Here is an 18,234-nt window from a genome sequence, read left to right on the forward strand (position 1 = left end):
CATATCCTTGGTTTCTTCGTTTAAAGTTTCCGTGATAAATGTAGTAATATTTATCTTTGATTCTGGAATGAAATCTTGGCATCTCATTCTGGGCACTGTGCAGCACCCGCTTTCATGTGGAGCCAGAGTGGGTGCGACTGTGGTTTGCTACAATGATGCTGTGACAGGTGCCACCGCCTCAGCACATGTTGCAGCAGAAGGCCACGGTTCCGGTTTTAGAAGTCACATGGATCGAGGAGAGCTCCAGTGGGCCGTCTCCCCCATGAGCTGTCCCATTTCAATCTCTGTCCTTCCTGCAAGTTTCAACAGCAGCTAGGGCCGTGGGGTCTGATTGCATTGCTAAACACTGATAATCTTTAGTCCCCTTTGTCACTCACCTCCACGCAGACATGGCTGAAGAGCATGGGTAGGTGAGGCAGGACACAACAGTAAGATATGTTATGGACACGGATTTTATCATCATGTTAGAACTGACAGTATCTGAATCGGTGGCGGCAGCCATGTCAAATGCCTTAAAACAAAATACAGGACCTCCTGTCTGACCGGTTTGGACTTGCAAAGTGTCTCAGTACGGACACACCCTCTGGGTGCAGAAGGGTCCCCAAAGTGTGGATCAGAGATAAGAGATAATCGGAGCAAAGATATACTCTAGACAAGTTGCAGTTGAGAAGACCCCCCCCCATCATCGTGTGCGTCAACCCGGGCTGAGACAGCTTCCAGGGCACACACACAGACAGTTTTTGAGCTGCTAGCTGCACCTGAGTACTTCACAAGTCTTTAAAAGACCATTCACGTGTTAACAAGACTTTGTTGTGTTTTCACCTCTTAGCGCCCCTGCATCTCCACTCTGACTATGGCTGAGACACACGACTGGCGCCTGGATGCAATAATGGACGATGAAGTGGTAGAGTGGAGTACGCGCCCCCCCTGAGGTGATGCTGCGCCCCCCAGGGGGGCGCACTCCACAGTTTGAAGACCTCTGCCATAAGGTATAGGAACTGGTGTAATTTTTACTGATGACAAGTCCCTTTGGTCTCGATGAGATGATTGGTGCGGTTTTAAAATTAAATTCACCTTTTGGGCTGCAGAGATTTGTTAAAGGTATTTTCCGTTAACAAGCATGCAAAAAATTATTACTAAGCCTACCTAGAAAAGAAAGAAATGTATCCAAATAATTACCCATAGTTCTACCCACAGTGATACCAGGTAAGTCTTTTTAAGAAAGTTCAGAAAGTCTTTAGCTTGCTGCTTGCGTGATTTTTGAGCTGGCATCGTTTCAGGTTCACTTGGATCCAAAGAAAACATATCAAAGTTTATGAAGTAGCCAGAAGAAGTTCGATCAGGATTTGTGGAAATCGTAGTTTGCTCTTGTTGAGGTATGTTGATGTAGACATCTGTATTTGGTACAATTGTAATTTGTCTTTCACTTTGATTCTGAATTTGAACTTCAGGTTCAAGAGGAACGAGTTCCATAGCATTATTGTATGATCCTTCATTCCGTACAGGGGACTCTTCGAACGTGATGAGTCACTCCGTTTGAACTTCTTGAAGTGTAGCAAGAGGAGGGCGTCTTCTACGTTGGAGTCCACGTGGCCTACTACTCAGTATCGGCCACATAGTGTGGTTTGATTAGGTCAATTGAGACACATCTTTTCTCCTTTTTTTCCGGCAAGAGGCTGTAGAAGTACAGTTCTTGCTCCTTTAACTGCTAGGACCTGTACAGGCTTTCTGTATGATGGCCCAAATTCTTTCTTGTCTGCTATTTTCTCTCTGACCTGATCCCCAACTTTTGGGATCCAGACAGGTCTTGCCGTGACTGATTTTACTTCCCCAGTGGCGTTCTACTTCAGATGGAAATTACTTAGTTGTGTCCTGGATTCATTTAGATCCTGTAAAACAGCTAAACGATCATGGATGTCAAAAGGCTTTTCATTCGCCACTGCGCCTTCACCATCAAGATCAGGTACGCACATTCTTGTCCCAAAAGGACATCATATGAAGTGACCCCCCCAGAGACCTTTTTGGCATTTTATTCAATGCTTGCTGCACTCCATACAGATGTTTTTTCCCAGCTCTTATCCATGCCTAATACTAAAGCTGTTAGAAACTGCTTTAAGTCTCGTTTTTTCCTCACCACGACCGAATTTCCCTCTGGATGGTACGAAGCGGAGTACTCCAATGCTACACTCAATCCTCAAATGGTCTCCTTGTAAGCCCAAGAGCTAAAGGCATGGCCCTGGTCAGAATGTAATGTGCCAATTGCCTTTGGTCCTATGAAGACTAGCAAATCTTTTATAACAGTTTGAGCGTCAGCCGAGCATTGGGGCAACACCCATAGGAATCTTGAGCTGGAAACCACTGCAACCATGATATACCTGTAAGCCCCATCTCTTTGTAAGGGGCTGCAGTGGTCCAGTAAACACACGCTAGTGGTTTGTCAGATATTAATAATGGAGTTTGCGCTGGACGTGTTCGGTGGAACCTTTCATCTGCTGGCAGATGTCACATTTCAAGACGCAGTCTTTAGTCTGCTTTGTTAATCCAGGCCACCAATAGCGTTCTTTCAATAAAGAAACAGTCGCCGTAGCTCCTGCATGTGCAGAACCTATCCCTTCGTGAGCTGCTAAAATTAAACCTAACCTATAATCCATGTTTGGAATTACCCTATACCCCACTCCAAGAATCTGAACAAATGGAATGTTATTGGCATCTAACTTGTAGGAGCACTTGAGTGGAAACATTTTTGGTACTGCTTTGCTGTATTTGCGTGAAGCAATGACAGCCACCATAATGTGATAGCAGCTACGGAAGCTGTCCGTACAGCCCCCTTTGCAGCTTCATCAGCCAATTAATTCCCTTCAACGTGAATGCCATCACGCTGATGCCTCAGTGTATGTTTCACATGAGCCCTCACTGAAACCAGAAGGACGGTCACCCAGGCCCTCGTCAGCAGCAGACTGGACTACGGCAACGCCCTCTACGCTGGAACCACGGCCAAACTCCAGAAAAGACTCCAACACATACAGAACGCCTCTGCACGCCTCATCCTAGACATACCCCGTCACACCCACATCACCGCCCACCTGAAAGACCTGCACTGGCTCCCAGTCAACAAGAGAATCACCTTCAAGTTCCTCAACCACACTCACAAAGCACTTCGCAACGCCGGACCAGCATACCTCAACAAACGTCTCACCTTTTACACCCAGAACAGCCAGCTTCGCTCCGCCGACCTCGCCCTCGCCACCGTCCCACGCATCCACAGGACCTCCACCGGTGGCAGATCCTTCTCCTACCTCGCAGTCAAGACATGGAACACCCTCCCCACACAGCTGCGACAGACCCAGGACCTGCTGACCTTCAGGAGACTTCTCAAGACCTGGCTGTTCGAGCAGTAGCTGTACCCCCCCCCCATCAACGCCTTGAGGCGGATGTATGACGTTACAACGCATGCTGTTACAACGCATGCTGTTACAACGAAAGTTTTATAACGTGAGTGCATTGACAACGCAGGACATTACAACGCAAGTCTTTACATCGACTTGCACTAGATGGCGTGCTAACATTAAAAAAGTGTAATTTACTATTTCAACTCCAGTCCACGTAACAGTAGGGAAGGTGTTGGGATAGTAAACTACACTATTTTTAATGTTAGCACGCCATCTAGTGCAAGTCGATGTAAAGACTTGCGTTGTAATGTCCTGCGTTGTCAATGCACTCGCGTTGTAACAGTTTCGTTGTAATGGTAGTGCGTTGTAAAGGTTGTTCCCCCCTTGAGGCCCTCACGGGTGATTAGTGCGTTCTACAAATGTTTGATTGATTGATTGATTGATTGGTAGTTCGGATTTCGACTCCACTACCTGTTCCCATAGCATTTTATGCTTAATTGAGCCACCTTTTGCATCTTTGAACCTGTTTTGATTCCAGTGTTGCAAGTATGCATTATATGACTGTACACAGGAAAAAAAATCGCACACAATTAGTGTGGGGAATTCTCAATCCGTATTTACCATGGCCAGGATCAAGGCTTTAAAATCTGCCAGCTGGGAGGAGCCTAGCGCGCAACCAAGATGGCCGCGTAGGTGCGAGGCTCCCGAGGACCTCCGCGACCTCCTGCATAAATCCTGACTATATCCTGTCCTAGATGAGGGGACTGTGTTCGTGAGACCGAGCTGAGGTGCCACCCGTTTTCCGTTTCCAAATCGGACCTCGGACACCGGCGGGAGCATCGATTGCGGTTTGCGGCCTTCTCCACGCCGGCCCCCCGGATTGGAGTTGTGGGGCGATCCGGAGACAAAGTGAACAACAGCGGCGGGCGAGGCTGGGCGATTCGCGTACCCCGCACTTTCACTTTCACTTTCGCGCCCTCCTTGCTGCCAAGCGAGGTAGGGTCGCGAGGCGGCGTGCGGTGGTGTGACTTCATCGGGGTGCCCTGCCGGCCCGCCAGCTGTGATCCGCCCTTCGGAGCTGTGGTCGCCCTCCCCCGGAGCCCGTGAACCGGTCTGTCAGCCCTTTTCAAGGAGATTGGCACGATTTGGGAACTGGAGCCATGTCCACGAAACAAGATGGCGACCGGGCAAAGGTGAAATCGACCCGCCGTGGCGCAGCCCCTCAGTCTAACAACATGGACCGCTACACCCTCCAGAAGGGATCTCCAGAGGCGCCGCGTAGGTCCCCTGTTGGCCCGACTGATGCCCCTGCTTTGCCCGCGGATCTGACCCTCCGGGACGTCATGGGCGCCATCGCCGAGATGAAGGCCTCAGTGGACCAGCGCTTTGACACTCTGGCGCAAAAGATTGACTCGGTCCTCGTGGATGTGGGCCTGGTGAGGGCCGATCTGTCCAAGACGAATGACCGGGTCGACTCTTTGGCCCACACCACCTCGGGCCTCACAACGGACGTGGCGGCCCTCCAAAAGGAGGTGCGCCAACTGGGCCAGGCGAGCGCCCTGATGGATCGTCGACTGGAAGATTCCGAGGGTCGGGCCCGGAGGAACAATGTTCGCATTGTCGGGGTGCCGGAGGGACGTGAGGAGGAGGCGGCGGATCTGTTTGTGGAGGACCTGATCCTCACCCGTCTCCAGCCCCGGGGGCTGAGTAAACTCTTCGCAGTGGAACGTGCTCACAGGGTCCCCGGAGGGAGACCTAAGATCGGAGCCCCTCCGAGGCCTCTCATTGCCCGGATCTTCAACTTTCGGGACAGAGACGCTATCCTGCAGACTTCTAGGCAACAAGGACCGGTCAGACTCGACAATATGGACGTAAACTTCTATCCTGATTTTACTCTGGCGGTCCAGAAGCAGAGACTGAGTTTTCTCGGAGTCAAACGTCGCCTACGGGACCTGAACCTCAAGTATGCGATGCTTTTTCCAGCGAAGTTGAGGGTAGAGGTGGATGGCCGCACGCACTTTTTTGATCGTCCCGAGGCGGCCGGGGACTGGTTGGACACTTTGCCCGGGGACCGAGGCCGGGGGGGTGGGGGGGGGCGCGGTTGGTGGGGAGGGCTTGCCGGATCAGGACTGAGGGACTAATAGTAGGCCTTGCTCTGGACAACATTATTGTCATCATTGACTGATTGTGTAAGTTCCCCTCCCGTGGAGGTCGTACGGGGTCTCTTGGGGGCTTTCCCTCCTCCTCTGGGGGACTAGTTAGTGTTTTCATCTATGGGGCGACAGGCACACTGCACTTTGGGGGGGCTGTTCGGGCTCATGCAGGGGTGCAGGGAGGGGGGAGTTCTGTTGGGACGGGTGGGTTGGGGTGGGGTGTTGTTCGTTTTTACCGCAAGGCAAACCCTTTACTGTATTGGTGTTTTTGAGGTGCTCTCGGGGGGACGAGTGATGGCTTCTGTATGCGATGGGGGGTAGGGACTTGACTTTGTTGTCTTGGAACGTTAATGGACTGGGGGATAGGATTAAGCGAGGTGTGGTCCTGCAGTATCTGAAACGAATTTCGCCAGATGTGGTCTTTCTGCAGGAGACACACCTTATTGGTAATTCCTTTTGTGCCATGAATCGGCGTGGCTATCGCTTGGTGGCCCACTCGGGCTTCACGTCGGGCTCGCGGGGGGTGGGCATCATGGTGAAGAACTCGCTCCCACTGGAAATAGATGAGGTGCGCCATGATGAGAGGGGGCGCTATACTGCCTTGGTGGGGAGAATGGAGGGCAAAGTGGTTGTCTTTGTTTCAGTGTATGTCCCACCGGGGCTACAGTCTACCACTTTTGCGGACCTGGGGCGCCTCCTCCTTGACCTTCCGGGGGGGCTTCTGGTGGTTGGGGGGGATTTCAATGCGGTGGTTTCTGGGACTATGGATCGTCACCCCCCTAGAGACCTCCCCCGGGCGCAGGCGTGGCTGTCCGGCCTTTTAGATACATTGGGATTGGTGGACTGCTGGCGCTTAAAACATCCCACGCAGCTGCAATACACCTTCCATTCGGGTGCCCATGGTAGCCTCTCGCGGCTGGATCATATCCTTGTCCCTGCGGCCTATGCTGGGAGGGTGGGAAAGGTGCGCCATCTGGCGCGGGGTATTTCAGATCACTCCCCGCTCCTGTTGCACTTTGGTGTCCTCCCGAGGGGGGAGGGCAGGGTGGCCCCAATCAAGGCCTGGTATCTGCGCGACCCCACTATTCGCGCTGACCTGATTAAATCCTTGCAGCGGTATTTCGAGGAGAATGTGGGGTCTGTCCCTTCGGCTATCTCCCTTTGGGAGGCCTTCAAGACAGTTATTAGGGGGGAGGCCCTCTCCCTCATATCCCATGCCCGGAGGCGCGAGCAGGAGGAGGTGACCCGAGTGGAGGCCGAAATTACTGAACTAGAGGGTGATTTGGGGAGTGGGGTGACGGATGCTGCACTGCATGTTCTACACCTTAAGCAAGCGGCCTATAGGGCCCTCGTCGCGGAGGCAGCCAGGGGCCTCAGTAGAGAGCAACAGGGGCGACTGTATGATGTGGGTGATAAGGCTGGTAAATTGATTGCGTGGTTGGATAAAAAGGAGAGAGCGAGTCGTGTGGTTCCGCTGATCGAGAGGATGGATGGTGTACGTGTCACCGAGCCAGAAGACATTGTCTCTTGCTTCGCGGATTATTTCCGCGAGGTGTATTCCCCGGTCTCTCCCTGCTCGGAGGCGGATTCTCATGCCCTGCTTTGAGATATCGCGCTGCCCTCCCTTTCGGTGGAGGACAGGGAGTCGTTGGATGCTGCTCCTACCTCGGACGAAATTGCCCTCGCTATACGCTCGGTTGCATCTGGCAAGGCCATGGGCCCGAACGGCATCCCTATCGAGTTGTATAAGCTGCGACCGGACGTACTGGCACCCCACCTCCGCGCGATGTTCCTTGCGGCCCACTCGCGGGGCTCCCTCCCGCCGGACCAACGTCTGGCTACAATCGTGGTGATCCACAAAGAGGGGAAACCCCGAGACCGGGTTGCCTCCTATCGGCCTATCTCGCTCTTGAATGCGGAGCCCAAAATCCTTGCCAAGGTGCTTGCCAACCGGCTGGTCGGCGTGGTGGGCGATTTGGTCCACCAAGACCAGTCTGGCTTTATCCCCCATCGCAACACGGCCCTCAATCTGCGGCGCTTGCACGGGGTGCTCGCGCGTGTTCCGTTTGTGCGGGAGCTGGCCATCTTGGCGTCCTTAGACGCCACCATGGCGTTTGACACGCTCGAATGGCCATACATTTGGGCGATGCTGGCGAAATTTGGTTTTGGACCGGGATTCATCAGCTGGGTCAAATTGTTGTACTCGGGCCCGTTAGCGCAGGTGGTAGTGAATGGGCGAGTCTCGGCCCCGTTCGCGCTGGGACGGGGCACGCGACAGGGTTGCCCCTTGTCGCCGCTCCTGTTTGCATTGGCCTTGGAACCCCTGGCGGAGTGGCTGCGGTGGCACCCTTCCATCCGTGGTCTCCGTTGGACCCCCGAGTATGAGGACCGCATGTCCCTCTACGCTGACGATATCCTTTTGTACCTAGCCTCCCCGCGCAAATCACTGATTGTCCTGGTTGATGTTCTGCGCTCCTTTGGCCGTAACTCAGGCCTTGTCATCAACTGGGCTAAATCATGCGTCTATGTGCTTTCCGGGGAGGCTCCCGTCCTCCCGCGGGGATGTCCGATCCAGATTGCCTCGCAGGGGTTTCGGTACCTGGGTGTCTATATCACGCTGGACCCGGCGGCCCGCTACGAGCGAAACTTGCTTCCCCCCCTCCAGCGCTTGAAGGAGGACGTCGCGCGCTGGCGGCACCTGCCGCTTTCGCCGCTCGGCCGGGCGGCATTGTTTAAGATGATGTCGTTGCCGCGCTTCCTGTACGCTCTCCAGAATACTATGGACCTAGACCCGGCGCGCTACTTCCGTGAGGTGGAGAGTCTACAGCGCCGCCTGTTCTGGGACGGGAGGCCGCGTATAGCCCTGGCGAAGTTGACGCTCCCGTGGTATGACGGGGGGATTGCCCTCCCGGACATTAAGCGGTATTACTGGGCCTCCCAGCTAGCTGCAATTAATCACGGCCTCTATGGGCCCGCCTTGAACCCGGCATTTGAAATGGACAAGATGCTCCTGCCCGGTGGCGACTACAATCGAGCACTCTACTCTGGCGCGCCGGATCCCCGCTTGACGGGGCCCACGCGTGTCATGGTGCGGGTGTGGCACGCGGCCAATGCAGCTATGGGGTGGAAGGACCGTTTGACCCGGGCGTCGCCGTTGTATGCGCCTCAGCGGTTGGGCTCCCTGTGGACCTCGAAGGGCTTCGAGAAGTGGGACACGATTGGCATCAGTAAAGTGGGGGACCTCTGGACGAGAGGGGGATTTAAAACATTCGAGACGCTGGAGACGGAGTTTCAGCTGCAGGGCAGTGAATACTTTCGGTACTTGCAGGTCCGTCATGCGCTGGGCTCCGTCTTCCCAGATGCCGCCTCCATCCCGGAGTCTTCCCCCCTAGAGGATAGAGTGCTGGATGGCCACGTTCCGGATAGCACGATCTCCCTCATTTACAAAAAATTGATTAATGACCGCTCGGGCCTGCTGACCGGCCTCCGTGAGGCTTGGGTTGCCGACGGGCTGGAGTTGGACGACGAAGACTGGATTTCCGCGGTGGCCTCTCCGAAGGAGGTGGCCATACCGGCTCGCCTTCGCTTCGTCCAGCTTAAGATACTCCACCGGGTTTACATGACGGGGCCAAGGCTTCTGCGTATGGGTTATGCTGAGGATGGGTTGTGTAAGCGTGAGTGTGGTGCTTTGGCGACTTTTTTGCATATCTTGTGGGAATGCCCGAAGGTGGAGCGATTCTGGCGTGGTGTGCATGAGGTCCTGCGTCTGGTTACGCATGTCGCACTGTTGCCTGAAGCGAGGAGATGCTTGCTGAATGTGTGGGAACCAACTGATTACTCGGTTCCGCAGACGCGATGGGTGACTCTGGGATATATGATAGCTAAGCGTGACATCGCTCAACTGTGGGGATCCCAGCGCCCCCCGGCGGTGTCGGCCTGGAAAGAACATATGGATTGGTGCATGTTCCGAGAAAAGGTGGTGTATGTGGCGAGGGGCAAGCCTGGGGCGTGGGTGAAAATATGGGGCCCCTGGAACGCCTACCGCGGGGGTATTTGCGAGCCACCACTGCTGCCTGCTGCCTCACCGGCTCCGTCCCCCTAGTTGACCCCCTCCCCCAGCCCCGGGCACAGAGTTCCCCCAGTCCTGGACTTGTTTCCCTTCCCCCTCTTCAGATTCCTGCGGATGGTCGGGGTCCCTTATTCGAGGAGCACGTGTGGTTACCTTCGATTGCGGGTTGCCTTGCGGGTGTGTGTTTTTTTTTTTTTTTTATGTTGTTGCGTGTGTATAAAATGAAACCGTATTGTGGGCCTAGAGTCATGTGGCTTACGTCGTTGATGTCTCCTGATTTGCTTCTCTGTAACGCCAAGAGCCCTTTTGTAAGTTTGTCAGGTGCTCCTGTCACTCTAGCGGCCGGCCGGAAGGTTGTAGGCCCATACTTGTATATACTTGAGATTGCAATAAACGGTTTCAACAGTCTCCTAGAGATTGCGTTTTTGTGCAACTTGGATGGAATTTTCCATCCCGCATGTGACCTTTAACGATTGCAAATGCAGCGCTATATTGTTGCTTACTTCCTAAGGCCAGTTGAGAAGATCTGTCAGTGTAAATTATATATATATACTGATCTAGAGGCATTATTTCATTATTTCACCTGTATTCTACATCTGTTGCAGTGAGAGAATTAGCCCATTGTATCCATCTCGGATGTAAGGCTTTAGCGTTAGGAACGCTTACCTTAGTCACAGCCTCCAAGGCTGGAACCGGACTCACTACTATTATTCGTTTCCCCTGAGCCAGTGCTTTTTCTCTCACTACAGCAGTCTGTACTGCTGTCTGAATCTTTTCTGTAGATGCGAAGCGCATCTCAGCATTTGTGTACAAATGTGATTTGTTGGACTTGGCCCTTCTGGCAGGTTCACCCCTGAACTTTTTGCCTTAAGCTCTGACATATGGGTAGTGATTTTTGGCCTCTGCGCACTTTAGCACTGTGGCCCAGTGTAAAGTGTGTGCGCTCTCTGAGTGCATGTGGTGAGATTGGCCTGCCCTCCCATAGGAATGCATGGGGGATATGTGTGTCCATGGTAATTCCTGATGTGAGTGGAGTGCAGGGTCGAGTTTAGTATGTGCAAACTCGTGAGAATAAATGCTGCGCAATGGTGTGCGCAGACTTATGGAGACTACTGGAGAAATGCCACTTCTAGAAGTTGGCCTTTCTGTGTACTGTGTGTCTGCCTGCCTGATGTGGAGTGCATGTCTGGCTTGTGATTGACAGGAGCTGAGTGGGCTGGGGAATTCCAGGAACCAGGGTGAGTCTGCCCGGTGGTGAATGGAGAGATCTGCATGTAGATGGGAGGGAGGAGTTGCACCTGGGACCTGAATGGGACTGTGCCTTCCCTCCACAATGCTGGCTCCACCCCCTGTGGTGTGTCTGAGCACCTAGCCCCCACCTGACAAAGGAGAGAGGAGCTGAGCAAAACAATGTGCTCCAAAGCTCTCCCAAACCAGTTGCATCTGGTTTTCCCCCAGCCCTGTGCTGTGTCACAAAGGAAATAGTAGTATAAATATAGGGGCTGTGACCCCATGAAAATGTTCTGCTTTTGGAACCTGACAGAGGGGGGGCTTGCTGATGGTGGGGCCCAGGAGGGACCGCCATGGGGGTTGCCTCCCTGCTGGAGGACCCTGTGTGCTGGCCTCTGGGCCCTGCATTGCCCGCTGATGCCTAAAGGACTTCTTGGACATTTTTCTCTTTATTCTGATTTCGCCAAAACTTGCTACAGCCTTCCAGCGCCTGCGGAGCGCTTTATTCTGCTTTTAAACTTGCCCAGCTGAGGGAGAGCGTGGGCTTCGCAGCGCAGAGCTGCTTCTCGCCTGGAGGGAATCCCCAGCATAGGTATTCCCCCGGAATTACCGGGGCTTTGCAGGTGTCTACCCCGCTTATTTAATTATTTGTATGCGCGGGTTCCCACGCCGCGACTTTGACGTTATTTTTGTGCGCGGGTGCCCACCCAGAGACTTTGCCCTTGATTGAGGAGGGTGCCCACCCTGCTGTGTATTTTTGATCTCGAGAGAGCCTACCCCTCGTTTTGTCCCAAAGAAGAAATCACCTCTGCGGCCTGCGGCAAAACCAGAAGTCAGGCGGACAGATGCCTGGAGCAGGGCGGGACATCCTCTTGAGGGAAGGAAGTCCCGCTCGCCACCCTAGATCCACCCAGAACCTTGCAGGCTCCGTCTACAAGTCCCGGTCCCAAGGAGAGGGTGCCTACTTGTGCGGAACTCCCATGCTCGAGGGAGAGCCCCGCATCGCAGAGACCACGAAAGAGAGACAATATCCCCCCGTCGCCTCCGGAGAGCAGCCTGGTGAGTAGAGCTGCCTGGAGGGGGGGTGCCAGATGGAGGCACCTGGTCAGAGCGGCCCCGTTCATGCAGTGGGCCGCTCCAACATGGCAATAGCTGTTTAAAGGACCCCCGTGGGGGTCCCGATGTCCCATGGGCCCATGCCCTCCAGTTCCTTTGGGGGAGGCCAGAGATAGGCACACGGTGCCCATTTGGTAAGCGGGCTCGCAGTTGCGGGCCGCTCCGACAGCGGGGCATCTTTTGGTTGTAGAGCCCGCGTGGCCCTAGTAATGGGCAGGATTATTTCCACAGCCAGTGCCCTCCATGGGAGCAGATTTATTTTCAGAGCCAGATGGCTCCAACCAAGGGGACACCTAATAGTTTCCAGGGCCAGAGGGGCCCGTGTCCTTTCCCCAGTGCTTGGGAACATGCTTCTTTCCAGAGCCAGATGGCACCAACATTGGGCACAGTGAATTCAAGGGCCAGTGAGAGCCCCTGCCGCATTTTACCTTTTACGGTAGTGGGCAGCTGCATCGTTTAGGCCTCAGTTCTTTGGGGGGGCATGTCTTTTTTAAGTTAGGCGTGAGATGCACTCCTTTTGCCCCCTTTTCCTTCACAGCTGCGCAGCAATTAGTGCCAGCTGCAACGTTTAGGCCTGCGCAGATTGCGCACCATTGACTTTCACTGCTTGGCAGCGCGCCTTGACTCTTGGGACACAGGGCATTGGAGCCCCTTTTTGAGATGGCCAGTTGGCCAGGGGGACAGTTAGATTTATAGGGCCCCAGGGCCTACTGTGATTCTGGGTGCTAGGAAATGTGATTCATGTAGAATAATTTACGCACCTGTGTTGATACCTCTAAATGTGTTTTATGATTATGAGGTTGGTTCGCATATTATGGTTCATGCTAGTGAGATTTATTTCCTAATGTAGTTATAGTTAGGAGGTCAGGGTCTAATGCATTTAGACTTGTGAGATGATGGCCTCATGTGGTTATGATGGTGAGGTTGGCGTACAATGCGTTTGGCACCAAATGTGATACTGTGCATAATGTAGTTTATGTTACAGGCTGATGCTAAGTACAGTGGTTACCAGTAGTGACTGGTTTTGTTCTATGTTTATGATAAGTTCTACATTTACTAAGTTTACTTTGTGATAGTACTGAAAGTGGTCCAGTTGGCCCTGTCAGTTGTAAATAATCCCTTGTAAATATGACCTAGTGCCAGGTGGCACCATACATAATATGTGCTTACCATTCTAATGTGTTATGATAATACAAAGGCTATTTTTATATATAACCTTGTGTGGAGTTCCTTTTGTGGTGTGCCTGGGATGTTGTTGCTGTGTGCGGGCGCAAATATTTTACACATTGGCTCCGGGATAAACCTGACTGCTCGTGCCAAGCTACCAAGGGGGTGAGCAGGGGTTATCTTTGGCGTGTAACTTCCTTGCCATGACTAGAGTGGTGGTCTCTGCCTGGCTTTGGCGCAAGACTTAGCCAACCAGAGATCCCATTTCTAACATGATTTATATGCAATTGGTACTGTTTCACCTTCATTATATGTCAGATAGGTGTACCCAGATTGACCTGCAACTATACGGATCATATATCACAAAGGAATGGGAATCAAAGCATAAATGCCCACACCAGTCTTAACATCCCTATAATATAAACATAAAACAAGGTGCAAAGAGCCTGGGACACAATCCCCTAGGTCTCAATATAGAGAAGCCAGAAGAGAACTAACTGGTTCCTATAGTACCATACAACAAAATAGTTCAGTACACTTGTAGATATTAGATATGGACAATCCACAAAGAATTTGTCTATAACACAATTGTTTTCCCAAAAAGGAGTCAATATGTTCTGTTGATATTGAAATTCTTCCTTTATTCACATATTTTTTGCAACTGCCAACACGTTTCGTCCACAATCGGACTTCTTCAGGGCTCACAGTCTAAACTTTATCTGTTTTCAAGTATCCATTTCCAATGTATTTGACCAATTAATTTGAGATTGAGTATATCCAGACACTGTACATCTATAGTTTCCAGAGAAGGAGTTCTCCTTTACGAACTTGACGAGCGCGCGAAGACAGGTGCACTCAATCACTGATATACTTTTAATTGGGCCTTCTCTGGAAACTATAGTTGTACAGTGTCTGGATATACTCATTCTCAAATCAATTGGTCAAATACATTGGAAATGGATACTTGAAAACAGATAAAGTTTATACTGTGAGCCCTGAAGAAGTCCGATTGTGGATGAAACGCGTTGGCGGTTGCAAAAAACTATACGGATCACCAGGTTGCCTACATTTACGCGTGTCTGTTACTGTTTGGAAGCTATCATGTCAGCTTGGAAGGAACTAAGTGTATCTGTGTGTTCCTGTGTCCATTGTCTTACTGAAAAATCAGGCTTTATTAAGCCGTAGAAAGATTTTACTCTTTCTGCATAATCCAAAATGTATGTTCTACCAAAATTTAGGAATCTCAGTATTGAATGTAAATTTTCCAATGATTTTGGAGGTTGGAGCAGTGAGCATTTTTCCCCAAAGTTGGCTGCTAGGCTTTTTCCCTCACTTGAAAGCTAACATCCTAAAACCAGGACACTGAGGTGGACAATTTTTGATTTTTTAAAGTTGAATTTGTAGCCCTCAGATGCAAATCCCCAAATTATGGTATTCACTTTGTTCAAGTGTTCCTCAAGGTCATTGTCCATCAGATAAATATCATCCACATAGGACAATCCCTCTTCATCTAAATTTTGAAGTAACTCAGTTACTCTAGCCGAAAACAACCCCAAGCTGTTCTTATACCCTTCGGAGAGTCAACAAAATTGCCCCTGAGACCCTAGCACTGAGAATGCTGTTAGATACCTGCTTTCAGGTGCTATATTTTGGCAGACAAGTCCATTTGAGATATCAATTGTCGTTTTCTATTATTTCCGCACAATGTTATTCATTAATGCGGCACTGTGTGCATTTTGGACTGCAAATGTCTTAGTGCAAGTATTTAGATATCTATAATCTAAAACTAAACAATATGAATTGTCAGGTTTCATGACCAGAAACAAAGGATTATTCATCGATGAGGTGCGATTTTCGATCACCCCTTGGTATTCAAGTTGATCTAAGATCTACCTGACCTGTTTTTTAGTTTCTTGCTTTATTGGATACTGCCTCTGTGCAGTTGGAGTATTTTGTAAAGGAATTATGTGGTGGGTTGAATCCTCATCCCATCCAACATGGTTTTTGTATAATGCTGGAGCTTGTGCTACTGCTCACTCCTGTGCATATGTATGTTTTAAGTGCCTGGGAATATGGTCTGAGAATGACAGTAAAATTACAGTTTTCCCTTTAGGGCAATCCATGCCGAATTCTGGTGGCCAATCCCATTCAGCTAACAAAATGTCATAGCCAAACGTCAGGTTCTCCCTAAAGAGACCTCTCACTGTTCTACATTTGTCCCCCTCCATCTGGAGCGTTATTCAATATACTTTATGTGGGACACTTACCCTAGTATCTGGTGTCTCTACCATGATATAATTATTCAAGTCTGCTATCACCAGATATTCCATCAGGTTCTGGAAAGCTATTGTTACCTCTGCCGCACTGTCTAGCATCGTCAGAGCCCATTCCCGGTTCAGTAGGCGAGTCCTCAGAATTCGGGGCATGTGCGATCTTTAGACCTACAACCTTCTTCTTTTTAAACTGAGGCTTTTACTTTGGTTTCTCTTCTTTTTTAGAAGTGTAATCTTGAGCGTGCTGCTTATCTCTGGTCTTTGTACGCTTTTCTTATCTGTCTGACCGTTCTGCCCTCTCAGAGTTTTTAGATGAGCCCTGATAGGAACGAGAGGAACATGTATCAGTATCCTGATACCTGTCAGGTTTCCTAATATTATCACTATTCCTAAGGTTATACCTCTTCACAGAGGGCTCCTGTGGTGGAGGAGATCTACCTCTGGATTGAGATCTGTTTCCTTTAAAGTTTTTTGTTCTTTATTGTCCCACTTCTTCTTAGTTGAAGCAGGTAACTGCTTGGAAGTGTCCTTTTCAGGACTGCCCATCAGTTGTGGTTTTAAAGCTTTCCCACCCAAACTGTCTCTGCCTAATTCTGCATATGCAGTTTCAATTATTTTCGGTAGTTCGTGTTCCTGTTCTAAAGGACTGAACTCCCTCAGGCGTTGGAGGATAGCCACTGAAGCTGCTTCCCCTTTAATATTAGCTAATATTATGGCTGATACCTGGGCATAGTTACCTATTAACTTCATCCCTAGGTTCAGAGCAGGCTCTGCTCCATACTCGTTATGTATTTGTCTCAATACATCTAGTATCACTGCTAATGACGGAATACCATGAGTTCTAGTATAAATGGCAGCAAAGACTGTACCCCAAGTGGTACAACCTTCTATTTGTGGTGCTATCCCCATGGACAGGCAGATTGTTAGCATTCTGTGTTTTTCATACGGGTTAGTATTTGGGAATACTGCCTCTAGCAGTGTTATTTTCTGAGCTACCCAGAATGGCAGTTGTTCACGTTTTGTGGGCATTTTGCCCATCACCGTGTGTAATGTTTGTGATGTGATTTTAGTTGCAGTACTCTGAGCTTCAGTTCCATTTATTGCAACCATTGCTGGTTGGACTGTAAGTGTCCTCATGACGAATTGCGTCGAGTTTCTATACATTTTTATCACTTCTTTGTGTTTTGTGAGTAAGTCTCCTGGCGGCATTGTTTCAATGTCAGGATGTGGTGTGTAGGCTGCTTATATCAGCCATGTTGCCCCTTCTCTTCCGAGTGGGCCGAGTCTCACTTTTCTTCTTATTTGGGGTACGGTGCCTTTAAACCAGTAAAAGTGTTCCTGGTACGTGAGCGGAACCTCAATGTCCTCAAACATACAGTATTCCGCTGGTGCATCTCCTTCTGTGTAGGAGTGAAATGTTTTTGTTCTTGCATTTGCTGCTGGGAATGTAAACCACAAGTAGAATACCTCTGTTCTGTATGATTCTTGTACCTCAATCATGAATACTACTATACCACCCCAATGTGTATTGCGTCTGCATCTCTGTCCACAGTCATTTTGTAAAGAAGAGCTTTCCAAGGAACTAAGATAAGGTGTTTATGCACAATTTAGGAACAATGTGGCCTTCAAGCTTGACCAACAGCCAATAAATAGAATATTGTCCCTACTCAGCTGTGGCGGAGTTAGTGCCCATCCACTCCAGACATCTCTGGTTTTGTGAGTAGGGCTCTCTAAGAATAGCACAACTGCACTATTCAGATTCTACTGTTAAATAAGTGCTCAACCAACATGGACGGCACCCTGTTGTTTAGTTCCTATAAAACCTATGCAGTTTCTGCGCGTTTGGATAACATAAACTGTGGGAGTGGTTGCAAACTGATTCCGTGCACCTCCACCGGATATGTTAGCCTGTCTGTATCAGCTAGCTCACAGAGCCACTAGAATCTTCTCTTATCGGGGAGAGAATAGTTCTTGGCAACCTCAGAACAAGACAACCCTGATCCCTCAGAATCGTGGAAACAATATACTACCTTTCGCTCAGTCACTCGTGCTCACTTAGGGGCATATTATCAAGACAGGCGATAAAATTATCGCCGCTTTAGCGGCAGAAAACTGCCGCTAAAACGGCGATAATGGGTTTGATAATATGCTCTATGGAATTCCAATTGAAGCTCAGGTTAAATGTCCTCCACATCTAACATGGGCTTCAATTGGAATTCCATAGAGCATATTATCAAGCCCATTATCTGCGTTTTAGCGGCAGTTTTCTGCCGCTAAAGCGGCGATAATTTTATCACCTGTCTTGATAATATGCCCCTCAGTTTGTCTCAGAGATACACAGAATAAACAGGCTGGGCGTTTCCAATAAGAATTTATTGAACAGTTGTTATTCTTGTGTAGAATAGATGAGCTGAAATAATCATTAGACAGTAGCAGAGATATATGATTAAAAGTACTATGAAAGTAAAAGGATGGTACAGTTCTACCATTTTGCAGTAATCATGAATATATACAAGTACATAAAATACATGATAAAATGTGCGTACTCCTAAGATGCCTACCTAACTAGACGCCCCAAAATGTACCTTGCATCTGTGTAGGTGTTATGCCAAGAACCCCTCTAGGATCTAGTCAACCCCATTACCTGAAAATGAGAGAATATGGGACCCCGCCTGGTCTCGAGTTGGACACCACGCGAGGGATGTTAGACCACTGCGAGCTGGAGTGTCTGCATGCAGGAACCTCAGCGTCTCTGGTCAGTGTGTCAGCCGGGAGGTCTCGGTCTCCTCTGTCTGGCTCAGTAAAATGTGGTATATATATACCCATAGGTCACCCCA

The sequence above is a fragment of the Triturus cristatus genome, chromosome 9 (genome assembly GCF_964204655.1).
Source record: "Triturus cristatus chromosome 9, aTriCri1.1, whole genome shotgun sequence".
In the NCBI taxonomy this organism is placed as follows: Eukaryota; Metazoa; Chordata; class Amphibia; order Caudata; family Salamandridae; genus Triturus; species Triturus cristatus.